Raw genomic sequence first — 21,022 nt, 5'->3', positions numbered from 1 at the left:
GAAAACGGGATTTTCCTTTTTGTCTAACAAATATCTCTTTTCTTAAGCTTTCTTGTAAACTGTAAGGGTACAAGAGACGTACTAGGGACTTTCAGAAGACTATGGAACAAATTATGACTATATATTTATTTTACTTTTGTGTGGACTATAGTTTCTGGAATTGGATGGCATTTCAGTGCTGCTGCAGAAGACAACAATTCCAACAAAAACAAAGGCATGGAGAGGCTACTTGATTACTCTTTAGTGATTGAACTTAACTATCTTTCAAGGCTTACATTCTTACCAGTAGATTTTTATGACCCTACTAATGGTTCTGAAAAAACTTTTCAAATTATCTTGTCTGATGTTTAAATATTTGAATAGTTTCTTCTTATCCAATTATGAAATATTTTTTTCTCTAGCTGGATAGTACTAACAGAATGTAAGACAAAAGAAACAAACCTTGTGTTTCAAAGTTATGTTTACTATGGTATGAAATGCTTTCTGGTAGAACCATATGCAGAAAGTTTCTCCTTATTCATATGAATTAATTTAAAATGTCTTCCTGATTCCTGCAAAGCAGTTTTCCCTTCTGATTAGCCAGTAAGGCAGACCTTGACCAATATGTAGCAGTGAAGGGTATTGTTACAAATCACAGAAAAAGTACTTAGAATTTTAAAAATTAAAGAAACACTTTTTTGTTACTCAACAGACTTCTTTCAGTCTGATCTATCAATGGCAAACTTTTTTCCAATTTGTCTTGCATTATAAAGGTTATAATGTGGGTAACGGAAGTTGATAAATTGGAGCGGCCCACCATAAGGCTCACCAGTATCAATTAAAATAAAAATAGAATATGAACACATGATTAGCATTTATAGACAAAACAACTGCATAGAAAGAAGTGAACTGTTCTTTCTCTATTCTGAGACAGGAAAGTGGCAAGTTTACTATAATATAAGGGTGAAATACTAAGGGCTATACCAGAAGCTTGAGAGACTTTTCAGAGGAAAGCTTATGAATCATAAAAGACAGGTGTCATTTTATTATGAGCAGTACCAAAGTGCCTACAATGTGTTAGAAGACAGACACCCAGGAATTTCCTAGGCCTATGGAAAAATCATCAAAAACATTTACATTGATAGGAAGGGAGAGTGAATGTGAACACGTGGAAGAAAATGCCCCTGGACCTGCCCCTCTCCTGGTCATGAAGGAGATGCGGGGATTACGAGCCAGTCACATGGAAACACAATGGATATCACAGTTTACAAGCAGTGGTTCACAAAATTGGCATCTGAAATTAAAACAGTGTCTCTGTGTGCATAGTGGGAAGGGACTTCCCACACTGGCATACTCCTGGATAAGTGGGAAGGGGCAGCTGGTTCTTCTGGACAATGACAGGACACTCTGTGATCATGTGGGGTATGAGATTTTACAAAATTGAGACCCTCAAAGGAAGAAAGGGGTGGAATAAGTAGACCATGTACATGGAAGAGGGCAGGGACTTCCAGGACAAGAGGGTGGGAGGAGGGTGGTGGTGTGTGTGCCATGTGATAGCCAGAAGGGACAGGTTTCCCCAGGAAGCTGGTTGTAGAGACACCCATTACTGCTTCTCTGGGAGCACCTGGTCCTTACTCTGCTCTGCCAAAGTTGCCTATGGGCCATTTGGAGGGGTTCCTTTGGAAAATTATTGCCAGTAGCTGGCTAAGAGGCATAGGAAATAGAGACTGAGTTTTTCTTCCCTTTGCTGCGTGTGAGTTCTCTCTCTTCAGCTACAGGGTTCCATAAACCCTGTAATTTATTGATCTGGTTACTCTTAGAGTTCAACCTTCAGATTTGACAGGAATTGGCAAACTCACACCCTTTTCTGGGAGATGGGCAGAGTGAAAACAGACTGTTTTGTTTGGCATAGAGGTTAACAGAGGTTTAGATATGATGAGGCAGAGGTGAGAACCTTCTGAATGTCACCTGAGTGTGTGAATGTGGCAAATATAAACTGATGTGGGAAATAAGGCAGAGACAGTGAAAATGGACAAAAGCACATAGCTGAACTGAATTAAATTTATAATTTATGTTATTGGATAACTAGGTGTTTTGCAGCAGTTAGCTAGGCTATATCCTTTAGCTCTAGATCCAGCAGAAGTTGGCTCATGGACATGAGATGGATCATTTAGGTTGGAAAAGACTTCTAAGATCATCATATCCATTAACTCAGCACTACCAAATACACCACTAAACCAAGTCCCTAAGTGCCACATCTGCATGTTTTTTAAATACCTCTAGTGATGGTGATTCAGCCTCTTCCCTGGGCAACCTGTTCCAATGCTTGGCAAGCATTCCAACGTGTTCCAAGTGAAACTTTAATGATTATTACCCTCAGTATTAATGTTTCAGGACACTCCCTTCCCACTCCAGTGAACATTTTCAGTTTTTGCTCCCCATGTCAAATACCTGTTTTCTGTGGCTCCCCAGAAGGATTGCAAACTGCAGTAACTATACATAAAGCTGGCTTCTTACATGGTAGATTTAGGGAAGTTAAGCAGGTCACCAGCATGTAGTAAGGAAAAACTGAAGCAGTGAAGCTTTTTCATACTTGGAATCTTCCTTCCAATGAAGTATAAAGAATGTCAGAAATGGGAAAAGCTGAGGACATTGTTTCATGTCATTTTGGAACTAAATATTGGGATAGTTATTTCTGTCAGTGTTGAAGATTTGCAAGTGAAATGAACAGACATTTATGTCACAGATGATTGAGTGGATAACTGTCCTGTAGGACTGTAAGAAGACTTCAGGAATGTGGTAGCACAAAATGCATTGAAGCTGACAGACACGAGAGGTGCAGCCTCTACTTTTTTCTCTCCACATCCATGTAGATGGTACCCTACTTCCACTATATTTAGCTCATGTCATATGTGCCTGCTTTCCACCAGGATTGCCTTGGGTTTTTGTTTCTTACTTTAAGGGATTCACATTTTATGTCTCTGGTAGACTGGAGATAGTGGCAGAATAATGACATTATGCTAGAGAACAAAAAAACATTGTCCTCAGCGTTAGTCCAGACTTTTGAAGAGCTATCTTTTCAAAGTGGCATAACTGCTGTTATGTACTGGGTTGCTAATGCTAAGGTGTATTCACATTTTAATGTAAAACCTGTGATTGAAGTGTATTTCCAGCATTTTTCCTATCCTGGTAAACCATTCAGAGGTAATAGAGTCTTCTCTCTCCTGTTTGTCTAATTCAAGAGGGAGACAGGCATATCAGTATTTTGGAAATAATGGGGTATAGATTAAGTCCTTCTGACCTTTTTTTGTCTTCTTTAGCACCACTGGTGCAGTTGTGGTAGAAAAGCCTTGGCTTGGTGCACCTAAGTTCCCAAGTTCTCCAGGGAGATGAACACCAGAGTGAAGAGAAGTTGGCCACTAGCAGCAAGCTACAGGCAGCCAAATGCCTGCAGCTGCTCAGCTGCTGCTCCACCTGTCAGCGTCTTTATGGATGGACTAAAAGTTGTCAGTTCAGCATGAAAAGAAAAAGAAAAGGCAGAGCTGGCAGTACACTAAACTGACTGCTTTTGAACACTGATGAGCTGTGCCGGAATCACTTGTTTTGTTTCTAAGACGACACAGAGGTTCCCTGTTTACCTTTTCTTATTCCCTGTGACTGCATATCAAGGCTTCATTAAGATATAAGATCTACTGATTCTTTGTAGGTGTGAGAACAGATTTCTGATTCATTTTGTATGTTGCTGCACCAATTCAATCTGTCTGAAGGTTGCCTGGACACTTAAGTGATATCAGGTTTGTCACTACAGCTTGAACAAAACCCAGGAAAAAGCAATCAAAGTAAAGACCTAAGAATAGTAGAAGGAGAGAGAATGATCTCTTTTTCATGCAGATGTTAGTTTACTGACAGTAACTGTTCTGTCATCTTTTGTGAAACCATTGCCATCTGGTATTTATTATTTTCTTTACAGACTCTGATCATTGTAACATAAGGATATCTATGCTGAGGACAGCTATGTAGTGAAGAGATAAGATATGCAACATAAGCCTATTAGGATACTTGAAGAATTTTATTTCTGTAAAGCTCTCTAGATCAGATTATCTCTTATGGACATCTTTGCTACCAGAGTTAGACTTATTTCAGTAAGTTGTCTCTTTATTGCAATTTGCTAAACTTTGGTTTTCAACTGTTTTTAAAGCTTTAATTTCCATGGGAAAAAACTTAAATAGAAATACTACAGAACAACACACACACACACACACATACACACACGCGCAAAATAGAAGAACTTTACATTTTTAAACCAGAGTTTATTGAGATCAAATTCATGAGTTTACTAGCTGAAGTTGATAATTACTGAGCATAAAACTGGACAAACTCAAAATTGATCCTACATGTATACCCTGTGTGTAAATAGGACACTCAGAAACTGCTGTAGTTGAGATTACCCAGTATGTGGAATATGGGTACACATAGTATGTAATATAATTTCTATTTTGAGGTTGTGTTAAAGCTCTGGTGTACTGAGGCTTTAAGTGCACAGATGTACAACATGCTGTTGCCTTCTGTCAAACAGATGTTAGTGATGTGGTACTACATGTGGTAGCAAGTGCAAGATTATTTGCCATTTGATCAAGAAACAAGAGCTACAAGAAGGAATGCTGAAGAGAAGGAATCTAGGAGTTAATTGTTCCTCCCTTAATTAGACATGATGGCAAAACTGAAATGAGAAATACTGTCTCTGCTCTGAATAGCTGTGAAATTCTTCATTACTAAGTTGTGGGAGAGAACAAACTGAAGTCATTATACAGGTTCTGGGTTGGAACTCTTCAAGTGTTTCAATTCCATTTTTCCTGTCAAGGAAGGGAAGCATAAAGGGAGCATCATATGTGCATCAAATTGGCCCTCATGACCCTATACAGAAACAATTCTGCAATGTCAATAGTGATGTTAGTCACCAAATTCTTTTCCTCAAATAACTTATGTGAAAAGATGTAGAAAAGCAGAGGAAAGTGGTTGTTTTCCTCTATACCATGGAGTGCTAACAAGCAGAATACTACCTTTAAACAATGCTATAGGGTTACTATTAACCTGATTAACTTAAAAAGCCAATACACTTCTAAAAGATTGAGTACTTGTAAAGAGGAATAATGAAAATAAATTATACAGTTCATAACTGTTCAATGTGGAAGGAGTGTTGACAAAAAACAATCTCTGGATTAACACCCAGTAATGAAGCATATGCTACTGGAGTGTCTGAAACAATTATGGACATTGATATGCATGAAATTATTCAAAATGGCTTAACATCCTATGAATAAATACGATGCAGTATAGGATACTAAAGTTGTACAAGAGTTGTGAACAGCTTAGTTTCACTGTCCAAAACTGTAAATGACATTTGGAAAAGTTACTAGTAGAGCTTATTGTTTAGCTCTATTGCATATTGATTAACTTTTAAATCATAGACACTGGAGGAAAGACAAATGGTTCCTTTTTTTTTCCCCTAAGCTGTTCATTAACTACACACTGTCCTTATCAAACGCAGCACCCTTCCCCCACCCTCCCAAGACTCCATACCATATTTCAGTGCTTGTAAGAAATTTCTCTGAAATTGCAGTCAGCTATTCCTGTAAAAAGTGTACTGGGAAGAAAATTCTTGGTACAGTTCAAAGTAAAATGCTATTATTTCTCAATGTCTCTTTCTAAAGAAATTATATTGGCTGGATATATGTCCTTTTGTATCAGATGCTTTGTGTGAGTCAGAACAAAAGTCCCGTCTCTCCAAAATTGTGGTCATTTGAAGCACCGGTGTAAAATCAATTGCCAGTGCTTCACAACTTCTCTCTGGACCCCATTAGGATAGCAGTATGTTTGGAGTTCTGACTTTTGTAGCTGGGTTCCATTTCCCATCCTTGAATTTTACTTTGGTTTTTTGCATCTTTTTTTTCAAGCAGTTTGCTTTTTCTGCCCTTTATTATATTTTGGGGATGACAGTCTCTTCTGAAACTTTCAACCGAAAAAACTGAACTTCTCATCATTGCCCCTGGAAATAGTTCACCAGTTTGGGTTCAGCACTGTAGATCATTGACCTCAGTCAATGTTCCCAGTGCTGACATTATGTCTATGCACAGTCATTCAGTGGCCTTGATGCTTTCTTGCTAACCTTCATCCTTGTCAGTGGTCTTGACACATTACTTCAAAATTTTTTTGTGTAGATTTAAGTTCCCAATTCCTTCAAACGAAACATAGCATGTGTTCTTCCTAGAGCTTGTATCTCTGAACTTCAAACAAAACTGGATTCTAGGAAAAGAAGGGATTACTTTACTGTGTTACTAAGTCCTTGAGGCTTCACTTCAAATTACCTGAGGAAAGAGATGCATTTTATAACTCCTGAGCTCTCTGAACAAACTTTTCTGGAGTTGGGCTATTCTCTGTTTGTGGTATCTGCAAGGCGCTTTTTTAAAGCAGAAAATTGCACCCTTATATCTCTAGCTGCAAAAGTGAGTTTGAAAAATAGAAGATTTCAGGATATGAATGATAACACACCTGTCCTTTAGACTAGTTGTCTGTCAGCTGACAGAAAAGCAGCTCATTAGTACTGCTCTTAAAGTTGATTTCAGAGCAGGGCTGCAAAATCATAGTGGCAGTTCAGTTAATGTCATGAAAATAGTTGAAATAGTAGTCTTTGAAATTTTAATTGTTTATGAAATAGAAACCATGTGATATCATGACTATTCTGTTGTGGTTGATACTTCAACGGCTGTATAGGTGAAAGTGATTTTAATAAATGGTGGGAGGGAGAGGAAATAGGGATATACTTGCTAGGGAAAAGTGGTATTAGTAAAGGTGCAGCTTTTGCCTTGCTGCAAAAGATATGTTTTAGAACATGAGTTGTAAATTATGGTATAATCTACAGATTCTATTCTCTTTCTATAAACACATAATATAAACTGTAGTGTGTAGAACTACTGAAGAACTTCTCTTGGAGCTAAAATTGATCTATTTTCCACTTCATTTTGTGGACTATAATTTCTACTGATATTCAGGAACAGGAAAGATGTTTTGAAATCATGGAAGAAATCAATAGGAATTAGGTAACTATCTATTATAACACCAGAATTTGCCACTAGATTACCTTGTTTGTGTTTGCTTTGTAGAGAAAATAGGGAAAACAAAAAACTACCAAGGTGCTATTTTGTAATAATACTAGCTGAAGTCCTAAATCTGTAATCATTATTGCATATGACCTCTTGTGAAGAAAAGATTTTTTTACCTTAAAAGAAGAGAAGGAAGGATGTGCCACTGAAAACTGGTCAATGTGTAAAAAAGGAGACTTGATAATTTATAACTTTATAATCTCTGATTGTATTCTACACACTAAGTTATTTGGTCCCATTATTGTTTTACTTACCTATTCAAACTCCAGCTTTTATTGCCTTTGATAGAATTCTTTAGCTGGAGAGATGGATGATTCCTTAGACTAAATAAGGATTGATTATTGTTGATGGTTAATTTGTTTAGCACCATTTCAGTTGAGAGTCACTGCCCTGATGTATTTCTAGTTTAATTTAATATTTTTAGAGAATAGGGCTGTAAGGGTTTTCAAAAGGTCATCTAGTTGATCATCCTGTACCAACGCAAGAACACTATATCCATGTCACTAGTATTAATAGTAACTTAGCTTGGTGTAATATTTTCATTATTTCTAGGTATTGTGTTTAAAAGTGTACAATTTGCATTCACAGTACTTGCAATATACCACATCTATTCAACTTTGTATTGCAAGTAGTCAGCCTAAGGCCTGAACTGCTCTCCTGCCCTTCTTATCTTCACATGTAGTCCTGCCTTCTCCAGCTCCTCATAGGAGTGGTTTTAGGGAAAAAGAACAAAAAGGAAAGAAAAAAACCCATAAAAAACTCTTTATAATTCTGCCTATCTTCAGAAAAATAGAACCATCAAAATAAGTCAGATATCCTCTCACCTATTCTTATCAACATTTAAAACAGGGATGTGGATAGCCTCCGTCTTAGAATAAGCTGGCAGGGTATCCTTACTCAGATTATACCATTTTGTTCTCAAGGCCAGTTTTGCTGCATCATTTTCTCTCATATTTTGCCTATTTAAATTTTGTCTGTATGTGGGGGGGTAGGTTGATGAGACTGGTGTTAATATAGTGCCTTTATATGGTTTTGAGTAGCTGCACAGATCTGGGGACTACAGGGGTTTTTGCAAGCAGTTTAGAGGCCTTATCTTGCAACTGTACACGTTGCTTATTTACAATGAGGTTTGCTTATTTACAGTAAGGTTTATATGCTACAATACAGGTGTTTGAGAAGAAGAGACATAAAATATAGTCTTGAATAACCTTGACATTTGAACTCAGAGTAATATTCCTTTGGAGACCTTAGAACTGCACCCATCAAGATGAAATACAAGGTGTTAGTGTGAGGTTTTCTGTGTGTTTACCACCTAATTCTACATCAAGAACAAAAACTGGTTTAGAGTATGAGAAAAAAAATGGAGCAAGGATTTTTGAAGCTCATCCACTAAGTGGATAATCTCTGGCTACCACAAAGAATTACAACCCGAAAAATTCCAGTGGACAGCACTTTGTCAAGAGCAATGGCTGTTTCTTTTTAAAGCATCTGTTTAACAAAACCTCTTCTTCTGTTCTGTATTTATTACACATGTAGAGATAATCTAACAAAAACAGTTCTATTCTTCCTTTATTACACATTACACATGGAGAAAATTAGACTGCTTACAATAGAAGGACTTTGTGATACTTGTGGGTGGTGGATTTTCATCTGGTTGATATACATTAACAAATAGACCTAAATTACACAAGGAGCTCATTGGATAGATAAGCTTGTAGTTACTACAAGGAATTATTGTGTTTCAGATGGCAATGTGGAGACTCAGCTAGCACAAGCTGTAATTATAAATGTCCAGGTTGTCCATTGTGTTTTGTTGTGTACTCAGTGCTTTGAATAAGGTTTCCTATCAGACTTGTGATCTTCATAGGCTGAGGCATCCCAGTTGAATAACAAACAAGAAGTCTTATTGTTCTCATTAATTTCGTACATCTGATTTTATCTATAGTATGCTATAAACCTTGTGATGCCACTGCTTTGACCTTGTAAATACCACATTGCCACAAAAAGTTTCTGATGTGTGGATTCTGAAGGCTGATGCTCAAGGTATACTCTGACAAGAACAGAAGGTTTCGGTGGCTGTCTCTGAAGATGTGAGAAGAGCTGTTGTTATTACTATTGACTTAGTTATTAATTAAAAAATTAAATGAAGGATGAGGTTTTTCTACCATTGTTTTATAGAAACATTGGGCTTATGAAAAGAAATAAGGAAGTGACCCAGGGTCTCCTCAAGAAAATGAAGACTTGGAAAAGGTTCCTTGTGGGGTCTGATTGATTCCTGGGTTTTGTAGCTTTTTACATGAAAGTCTCAAAGCATAAGAAGTCTTAATTTTCAAAGCTATAGGAAACTGTATGGATATCTAATATTTTGAAATCTGTCATGAAGATACAGGTATTATTTGTTAACCACGACTGTCAAAGATGGTGTGTCTTAATAATTCTAACTCAAAATGAGAAGAGTTTCAGAATTTAAGGCAAAAAGCAAGGTAGAGCCTCTCTTTTTGTGAGGAATCCTGACAATACCACTGCATGCAAAATTAAAGACTGAGATTAAGCAGTTATGGTCTTAGGAGATATGTTTTATCCTGAACATCAAGTATTTTGGGGAGATTTGGATGTCAGTTTGGTTCCTTCCAGACTCCCTATTAGGACTTCATCAGATTGAGTGCTGAACTTAAAGGTGTCCCTGATATCTGCATCCCTAAATACAGGAATACTTGAGATCTGAATCTGAAACCAAACTTAAAGCCTAAACAAACACAGACCTTTCCTGAGAAATAAGGAAACATGAAAAGTCATTTCCTTCTGGTGCAGCTTTAAAGAGAAACTCTGCAACTCTGCTTTTGTCAATAACTCTATCACAGCACATCGTAAATAAGTAAAATGACAAAAAAAGTTCAGTATGAGGGAAGAAATGAGAGAACAACTAACAGCTGACAGCTATAATCATGCTGCTCATTGAACTTCAGAAAAAAACGTTACTATTACAGTCATGAGAACTTGCATCAGATAGGATTGATCTCTTCTGTTGAGCTAAAAAAAACCAGGCAAAACAAATAATGATTAAATTATATACTTCACTGAGAGAGGCTAAGGAGTATACTTATCTGAAGTTTTTTAGAGTGTTCTCAAACAAGTTCAAGTTGAGGAGGGGTAAAGACTTCTCAATAGAATGGGACATATTTTGAGGAATTTAACTTATTCACTCAAAGAGATGATTTCATCTTCATTTTTTCAAGACTTAATCTTTGATTCTTTCTATATGGATGTAGCTACAGTCCTGCAAGAATGTTTTTGAGACATTGTATTTTAAGGACCTCAACAGTAATGAAAAATATGTTTATCTTATAAAAAAGTATGCATTTATCACATGATTTGCAAACGAGAAAAACAATCAAACTTTCTTAAATCTGTCACACCCTTCATTGTACATCCAATTACTGTTTTATTATTTTTCAATGCAATCACTTATATGTTTTAACTGGCTCTGAATATTCCTGCTGATGAGAATGTAAATTCATGAGCTGTAATCAACTATAGAGTAATTTTGCTGAGATCATTCTCAATGAATTTTTATAAAGAAAAATCATAATTACAATAATGAGCATTTTAATGCTCAGCCAAATTCATCTGGTGTGGTATCTTGAGACAAGTTCTGTGGCAGTGGTGGTGTTATGCTGGGGATACACTTCTTCATTAGTCATTAGCAGCCTGGTCAATCTTTTGTAGGTATTTTTCAGTTGGAAGTAGTTAGTACGGTAGCATTTCTATGATTACCATGGTAGCATTTTATTGTCGTCTGTGCAGATCAAGCTATACATGTAATGGTATTACTAGGTAAGTACAACCAATTCACCAGTTGTCCTATCCCCAAAGCTGGTAACCAAACTTGTAAATTATTTGGGTGTTTGACCTGTATACTATGCATATTGTTCTTACCTGATGGCTAAGCCTTTGCAAGGTGACCATTTGGTATGTATCTGTTCTGTAGTGCTTGATGCATAACATCTGTTTACAAACTAACTGTGTATGTGTTTATTAGTAGTTGTATTGCTTGTGCCTTTCTTATGTTGCCTTCAGGTAGACAGATTCAAGACACTTTTTTTTTTTTTTTTTTGAGAGTTGGAAGTGACTGTTTCCTGCACTTACATTCATGTTGACTGTGATCTGTGTTTGGTTAGAAGTGTTTGTTCCATTTATCCAAATTTTCTCTTTGCATCTGGTGGGAAGTGATTTTTGAAATGGAATTAAGATTTCGCTGCAGATCCATAGACTTATGGTACATTGGGTTTCATTGCTATTCTTGAATATTTATGTCTTTTGTCTATTCTCCCACAGAGCCTAGGCCTGCAGGCCTGTAATATGCTTTTACAATTTCTAGCAACAGGCAATAGGCTATGCACTGTTTGGAAGGCTTTAAGACTGAGATTTGTCAGGCTTGCTCTGTCTGAACTTCTCTTGAGATATCTGGAGCCGTGCTTCACGTGGACAATGCTTAACATCAATTTTTATTTTGATTGTGCCTTCTTTGTTTTACTTCTACTTACCTTTGTGAGATACAGCCATAGGTTTGTATAGATACAAAACTGTTTAGAGCGAGGTGTTCCCACCTGTAACATAATGATGTAGTATATAAAGTGCTACTGTTCTGGTGAGACAGTTAAAGGCCATGGGAAGTGGAGGCACAGGATGCAGTAGACATGAGTATAGGCACAGTGTGTCAAGAGATGAGGCACACACTTGGTACTGGAGACCCCACTTCTTCAGACTCACACATTTTCAGTATGTTCCTGCCTCTCTTGTACTGCAGAGCCTGGAACTGAACTCAGTCCCCATGTGTCACACAGACTGAATGGAGAGGAAGGATCGCTTGACTTGATCTGCTGGCAACACCTTTCGAAATGCAGCCCAGGATGCTGTTGAACTTCTTAATGAGGAAGGAGCGTGTTAGCATATTAACATAAAAGCATGTTAGTGAACATATAAAAAGGATCCCCAGTGGATTCTAGAGAGATGAGAATGAAGCCATTGACATGAACAACATACTCCTCCAAGTGGAGAAGTTGCATATGCTGACTGTTTGTGCAACTGTACATCTCTCTCCTCCAATACTGTATTGAAACCCCTGACCTCCTTAGGAGTAGGGTAAGGGTGAGTGTAATACCAGGAGAAGGGACAGAAATTAGGAAATAAGTTCATTATTTTTTCATGTATTATTACTATTAATTCTTTGACTGTATAGAAGTAGTCTTTTTCTGTAACAATAAATCCTGCACTAATAATTATTGTCTGAATAAATTAAGAATTTTAATTTTCTAACAGTGAATTCTTGGCTTCACATGTAAAGAATATTTACTTTTTTCCTCTAGACAAAATTTTGAGTATAAAAAGACCACAAGAAATATTAGTTTTAGAGTTATAATTTGTCCACTCAAATTAGTATTCTATAATCAGCGTTCTGGTACTAATATTCTTTTTTTTTCCTATGTGCACTACCTGAACAATTGTGGATTTGGACTGAAATTTCATAGAAGAGAGAATTAGTGTAATCCTGAAATGAGAAATATTATTTATAGTGTTTTTCAGGATTAGACTGACTGCAGGACTAAAAGATATCAACTTGACATTTTTTTTATGCAGTTATGAACAACTTGCAGAGTTTATCTTTTTTCGGTCAGCATTTTGCTTTGCAAATTTTTGAGGGCACATAAAATTGGGAAAGAGTTTATTTTGGAAACAGATTTCCCAAATGTTATAAGAGATAGATTCATCTCACTGTTTTGTTGATAGCACCTCCTTTGAGCCAGGGCTATTTCGTGTGTAGCAGAAGATAGCAGAGGTCCTACTTGCAATTGGAGTCCTAGTGTGTTAGCAACCACACATGCATACACTGCGTAGTTTCCTGAGTGATGAGTCATCCACTAAGATAGATTTTGATGCAGTCAAATTTTGTTGAAACAGTGGTGTGCTAAGCAGACCTGTTAACATTTCTCTCTGGCAATAACTGTGCCAGCTTCCATTACATGCTGTAGTATATTTACTGTAAGTGTAGCATATTTATTACTATAGTCATCCTTCATCCTTTGCTATTTTGAGATCAAAGCAGGAGGGGGAAAAAAAGTATAGAATTTCCATATTTGCTTAAAATAATCCTGCTTCCTTTCTTGAAACTTTTTGACAGAAGGTGTTTTGTCTTGCAGCCGCCACAAACAATATTTATAGCTAAAAGGCTCTGACACACTCCATCACTGTCCAGATGAAGATATTTGGAGAGTGGAAAAAGATTTCAAACTCTGCTGAGATTAAAATGGGGCCATCCCACATTCTTCTTGGTATTGTAAAATTAATTTTTAAAAATCATACCTGAAAATATGGTTGAATGAAGAAAAATCCAAATTAATATCTGCACTGATGGGAAAAAATATTTTTGTGGTTTAGAATATCATACACCGTGGTTTGAGAAACTCTTTTTAGTGGCTTATAAAGAGCTGACCAGTCACGATTTTCTGCATTCTCAATTGTCAAAGTACAAAAAAAAAAAAAGTGTGCATTATTTTTACACATTCTTTTAAAAGTGTAATATAAATCTCTGTCTACTTCAGTGTAAGGGAATGAAGTTGTATTAGTCTGCTCCATGCAATAATTTGTTTACCCAAATGAAGTTTTACATGGCAATGTACAATTTGTTGTATCCAGTATTTGATATTCTAGTATTACTCAAAATATACTGTAGGCATTATATTTCTGTATTGGGATTGTTGTCCCTTAATCATGTTTGCTTTTTAGATTGTAACTAAAAAAAAAGAAATTATGAATCTCACAAATAGACATTTGTTATTTGGTACTATTAATAAGTAGTATTGCTTCAAAAGTACTGGCACACATATAAGAGTTGCATTTAATTTGTAATCATTAAAATATCGTTTCTACAAATAGAAAATATTTAAATTATTATTGAAACTTAAATGATTACTACAAGTAGAAATCATGGTCTACTCTTAATGCAACATTTATGAGGGATATAATTAAAACATCTCAAATAACACTTTAAGCCAAACAATTAATGTTGAATGTAACAGTTTAGAAGAAGGTTAAATGATGTGGATTTTCTGAAGTTACCATCAACTGCCAACATACAACTTATGAATGAGTTTTCATAAAGTTTGCTCTAGTGTTATATGACAAAATAGACTGCCATATTTTTTCCACATGCAATGGGTAAATGTAATTAAAACTAGAAAACTGAAACATTAAGAAAATCAGTTTGCTTTTTAGGTGGAATATATTGCTTTTATGTTAGTCTTGCTACACTCAGTAAGGAAGCACTCTGCATTTTCTTGGGTCTTCTGATTTTCACGTACTGGTCATAGGTATAGACTGATGTTTAATAAGTACTTCTTCCTCTTTCAGAACTTTGTATTTTGTGTAGGAAAGAACAGATGTATAATGAATTACAGAAAATTACAAGTAAATAAGAGATGTCAGCAGAAAATAGATGGTCCCAATATTCTTCTCTTATATGCACAATCTTGTTCAAGGTCATAGTCCTGTTCCTTTGTCTGGCTGATCCATGCCTGTTTGAAAATCACCTTTTTCCTCACATACAAATTTCATTCATTAGTAAAACATGACATTATAAAGACAAGTAAGAAAGTCCTATCCAAGAATAAGAAACAACACAATGTTTGTGATCTGTGTCAGTAAAATAGGTACATTTTTTTTGTGTCCAGAAGGTAGTACAGTATCCACTAACTGGTACAAAGTGATTGACTGTGGAATTACAGTACAATTAGTCATGGTCTCGATAATTTGCATTTCTGTAAAACGTTATAACCTCAAAATGTCACATAAACAATTGATCAAATAATTCACTTAATTTTTTCAGCCTTGTTGCTATTCTCATCTTTAAATGAATTCTTTGAAGTAGCTTATTTTTTAAAAAAAAATAATTTCCTTTTATTATTCAATACTCAGTTACAAGAGTAGTATTGTGTTCTAATTTCCTCACATTCTTTACATATAAGAAGCGTAGGTAAAACTAAAGGTTTTATCTTGTAGTGTAATATTGCTGATTTGATACAGAACCCACCTATGATGGAAGTTGCAATCTACTTCAGCCACTAAAAATCCAATTGTCAACTGTTCATGCTCAGATGAATTTTACATAACTCCAATCACAGCCTATAACTGCACTCTTACATGCAGCTTTCACTGTAACTGTATATAATTTTTACAGACCCCACATCTGTTTAAAGGTCCCCTTATGCTACTATAGAGTGTAATGAGAAGTACTTTCCAAGTATAGGCATGAGGGCAAAGTTTTGGCAGTTTTGAGGAACTCCCAAAAACTGCATTTATCATTGTAGTACAGAGATTTTAAGCATCAGGCTACACCTACTTGTCATCTTTTCACAGCATCAGTTTAGTTTACCATTTGAGTTGATGGATTTACTTTTAGAAAGACTTCAGCATAATAGAAGTGGAAGCCTTGAAATTGGAGAATCAAGCCCCAAACGTACAAGCTGCCAAAATTTACTGGAAATACAAGATTTCATAGGCTCATGTCAGTATTATTTTAAAACTGTTTCCTGTCTATCTGCAGTAAAACAGATAACATGAAGAACACAATAGCATATGGAAATAGTATTTCTAATTAACATATTAAAAAATATTAACTTTGTGTAGACAACACAGCTGTAGCATTGCCTGTAATATATCACGATTGTCATTTATGATCTGTTGAAAATTTCTCCCTTCAATATGATCAGATTATGAGATGGACGCAGTCACTGATGAGATTAAATGTGTATATTATCTGCTCAATTTGTATCTTCTTGGAATAAATAAAATATGAAGTTAAATTCAAAGGTATGAGGTTAATAAGCTAGATTAATTTAAGTATTCCAGCAGTAGTAAACCCAGTTTAACTGTTGGAGGTGACTAGTGAATTGGAGACTCTCCTCTTATTTTTTAAATCCAACTATGTCTTGGTTAGGACAGCATAAATACTGTAAATCTAAGTTCAGGTTTGACTTTCTAAGGCCTAGGCTATTAAGAGGCCTTGAAGAACACTTTTTAAGACACAATGTGCACCATCTTTAAATTACATATATTAGTGTTTTGGCTCAGAACAGAAGTTTACTTTCATAAAGAATTTCCACATGGTTCTCCACTTGGATACACACTGCCCACATGGCCCCAGAGCACATAGATTAAATTATCCTGAGGTGTAATAAAGCTGGGCACCAACTGAAGCAACCCTGAGGCTCTTCTGGAGTTAACACCGATCACCAGTTCTTCACAGACCCGCTCTCATACCTCTATACTACTTGCCAAAGTAGTGCTGCATCCTAAATGAGCAAAATGATAGTAAGGTAGGCTAAAGTCTAGTTGTTATGCTTATTAAGAAGGTATGAAATACTTTATTATGTATTGTTAGATAACTTCGGTGTTTTAGTAAGAATTTAGCCTTTTCATGTTAAAATAGATATGGGAAAAATTAGAGCCTGTCACTTAATCTCATTTTATACCAATGTTTTCCTGTCTTACTTCTGCTCATTTATGGAAAATTTGTGATAATAGCAGAATGACATATAATGTGGTTTTCTCAGTTTTCACAAATGGGAAGCATAGTTTCTTCATCTTATGACATGGTAAATATAACTAAAATTCTTGTATGAAAGAAAGTGCTATTAAGAAAAAATAACTTTGATATTGTATTTTCAGTGGTGCAGATTAAGATGTGTACACAACTGTGTTATGCTGCTTTTATGGTGCTGTTTTAGATCTGTATGCACTGGTCTGATCCTCTAAGATGGTATAAACCACCCTTAGGCAGTAGAAAGTAATTTAAGTGTAAAAGCCATTATAATTGTTGCTTTATAATAAGTGCATCTTAAACTACCTTCAGTATTACAGCTCTTGTGGTACATCAGTTAAAGATGACTCTGCTTGTATTTTGTGTTAGTGAAGACATGACACTAAAGAAAGTAGGAGGTAAAATAATGCTCCTTGTAATTGACTTCACTTTGGACTGTATCAAGAGGTGCTTGATGTCAGGCAGTGTTTTGTAGACATCACTATACATTTATGTAAGTGTATTTCAAAGAGTGTAAGCATGGAAAAAAATATTAGATGTTTAGGATGATATGAAGCATGTAGTTATAATGAAATATGCTAAGTAGCCTGTGACATATAATGCCACTGGTTACAGGTTTGTAAAGATTATTGAAATTGTAGATGCTATAGATTTGGTCTACCTAGTACCTGAAATTACCATCTGAAATTACCATCTCCTGCTTGACTGTTGTGGAGAGAGTAAGAAGTTTTGAGGAAGTGAAATAAAATTATTCTTGGGAAGCAGACTGCTTGAAACTACTACTTACCTTTTTTTTTTTCTTTTTTTCTCCATAAAAATGACTGTAATATAGGGAGATTTTTTGTTCTATATTTATTTGGGTAAATTGAAGTGTTAAAGATTAAACTAAATACTGCTTTTTGGCCATAGAGTAGATATCAAAGAAAGCCATGCTCATTAGATGTTTAAAACTAGATGAGAGAATAGCAAATGAAACTGGGATATTAAAATACCCATTAGTGAAACAAAAATGCATAAATAAAATAGAATTATGCTAGGTTTTAAATGCAGTTTCTTTAATTATTTTTTCTGCAGAACAGGCCTCTTTATGTACAGTAGGGAGTAATGCAGAATAACAGATATTAAGCAGGTGATGCTATATTCATTCTCTCACTCCCCACAGTTGCGCTGTTCTCAGGACAGCAGGATAATTTTATTTTTTGACAAAAAAATAGAGGTAACAGTAACATCCTTAAAGAGCATAGTGAAAGCCTAGTCCCGGTCTGGCTAAAAGTATATCAAGAATTAGCATATTCAGTGGTATTTTGACCTTCAGGGGATGGTTGATATTTTCTATAAGTAGTTTCATAACTGAGAGTGTATCCCTTTGTTAAAGACAACCTATAGTGCCAGAATACCTTCTGTAAAAGAAGTACTAACTTGTCTACCACATGGGGAGAAAATGGGCTCTTTGGAAAAGCTTCTCAGTTTTGAAGCATTGCATTTCCTTTAACTGAAACATTTGTACATACTGTTAGTAATACAGAGATTTTAAAAGTTCCAACCAATGAGAGACTAAATTTTGTCACCATTTACAGCTTCAGATAATCACTGTGGGGAATAAAAATTATAACCAGAACTGCATGTATCTTTCTGCTACATTAGTGACTGAGTCACCTACAGTGTATCCCACACTGTATGTGTCAAGTTAATTTAAGGAGGTGTTTTCTTTAGTGGACTCTCTAAAACTACTGACTTCAGAGCCTTCTTTCAAAGCACTTTTGACAATTTTATAAGACTTGTACAATTTTATATTGTTATTTTGGTAGGTCAGCCACTCAATTCTGCTTTAATTGCTGTTAATGATAATTCTAATAGAGTGGTCTAGCTGAGGATTATCTATTAAGAATATAAGCTCTAATTCCTTTGAAATGTTCCCTTTTCTGGTGGAAGGTAAATACCAAAAACTTTCACTATTATCAGCTAAGATCTTTATTAATGCAATGTATCTCTGATATGAACATGGTGAAATCTTCTTGCAATTGATTGATTTGTGTTAATCTTTGGTAGCATTTCCTCCTTATGCTACTACTTTCTACCACTGGCCCAACCTACTAAGCTATTTGGTCCTTGTTTTAGACAAAAAGGAACTGTACCTAAATAAAGGAAAGAAATTATTGTTAATTTATTTGAAATCTCAAGAGTCTAATCTAAGAATCCTATTGGAAAAGAAAACAAAGAAGAAATCTGAACATTTTAATATGGAATAAGTCTCAATAATATGGTTAAAATTTCTGTACATGCCCTTACTTGTTTCTCCACCTTTGTCTCGTGTTATGCACACAGTTTTAATATAAAATATTGTATCATTCATGACAAGGGTAAACTGCTACAGGTTCTCAGCTTTTGTACATTTATTTCCTGCTCATCTGATTAGATAGTGTGCTCTAGGCTTTCCTGTGCAGTCAGGGTACTTACTCTGTTTCTTTAGTGGAGAGCCATTTTGAGATCCATGATACTTGACCCAGATACATCCACAATTTTATTTTGAAGGGACCATAATTGGGGAAGAGCTTCTATCCATTTACAGCTTTTAAGTGACTTGAGGACCTTGGTGCCTTTAAGTCTGCACAGAAATGTACTGCCAGGATAATTTCTATTTGTTCTCATGCTAACCTTCACCAGCTTCACGGACACTGGTCTGCTAAGTGCAATATCAATCCATTTTCCTGCAAAAACAGTACAAACAATTCCTTTCTCATTCTCTACTGGCAAACTGTTAGCACTGGTATGTACACAAAATATGACTTTCCTCTTGCAACTTCCCTATTCTCTTACTGGGTACCAGGTGGGCCCTCCCTGTTTTGTTATGTTGACCTATACCAAGTGATCTAGGCAAGACCTAGTTTGACTAGGGAAAACTTGTTGAAACATCATCCCAGCATGTCAGCTGAATACCAGTGTCCTCTACTGAAGCACTACTCGTGAGCTACTACTACAGCTACTTAATGCCTTCAGTCAGATTTAGTTATCACGAACTCTCCATCATCTTTGCCTTCTTTTTTTTTTCTTTTCTTAAGAAGTGATATGTCAACTGACAGTGCAAGTGATTAACATCTGCTAAGACCAATTGGTTAGTGTGCACACTTCCACACTTCTCTTTTAATAGAAGTTTTCATCCTCAAAATGTTTCCCTAGAGTCGGAATTGTCATTCGTGGTTCTTGCTTTAGTGCAAGCATAAATATATTTTGTTGAGATAAAACCCCCACAGAAACAATATTCTTAGTGCTTGGCAACAATTACAGTCACACTTTGATTTTGGATTTATTAAATATTAGTATGCAATGAATCATAGCAATGTAAGCCCACATGCTTATATGCTTAGCCAATAGCTTTTACCACTAAATTTCTTTGTATCTAGTCAATTTACTGAGAACACTTGTCATACTTATTCCATCTGAGCTATCATAAAACTGTTATACTTTCCTGCCTGTTTTGCTCAGCTTGTTCTTTTATTTTATATAATCGGTTTCCACATTTTTTTTAAGATTCTACAAAATCAGTATAGCTTTAGATTATGATATTGTATGGTTTGGTCTTACATTGGTGTAAGATTTTTTAAAATATCTGTATTCTATAATGAAAAGAAAAAAAGATATGAAGTACATCCTTCACCATTATTATAAATCTTGTAAGCGTGACATAAAATTTGTATAGCCATATTTTAATCTAAAACCTTTATATTAATGGTTTTTATTTCTCATAAAGTTAAGCAAACTGATTTAGAGATACGGAGAAAATGGCAAGATTATTCCTTTCTGTAAAGTTTCACACTTCATTTCATTGTATTTTGTGTTTGTCTGGCTAGTACAGAGCTGAAAACTGAAATTGTTAAACCAGAATAAAAAGGTATTGCTCTGATCACACAAAAATGAAATTACGTGGTATCTGGTATATAGTACAGAAACTGGAACTGTCAACACCAGGTAATGAAAATCTACAAAAATATTAAAATATTGGCTGCTTAAACCAGTAAACCATTAATTAATTTGCAGTAGAGGTAATGTGGTGGCTCAATATGAAAAGACTCAATTCGCATATTGTTTAGATATCATACTAACATAATTAGGTATATTTGGGAATCTTTAAATAAGTTTATGCTTCTCAAGCATTCCTGTCATCTATGAGCAATTTTCATGTTACTTGCATGAACATGTGTCATAGAAAAGGCAGTTTTCTAAAATTCAGAATGATCTGCTGGAAAAACACATTGGAATACAGTCAGTAAATTAAAAGCGTATTTAAGTA

The sequence above is a fragment of the Myiozetetes cayanensis genome, unplaced genomic scaffold (assembly GCF_022539395.1).
Source record: "Myiozetetes cayanensis isolate MyiCay16 unplaced genomic scaffold, myiCay2020 scf2-11, whole genome shotgun sequence".
In the NCBI taxonomy this organism is placed as follows: Eukaryota; Metazoa; Chordata; class Aves; order Passeriformes; family Tyrannidae; genus Myiozetetes; species Myiozetetes cayanensis.
The sequence above is the reverse complement of the archived record's forward strand: the minus strand, read 5'-3'. Positions refer to the sequence as shown.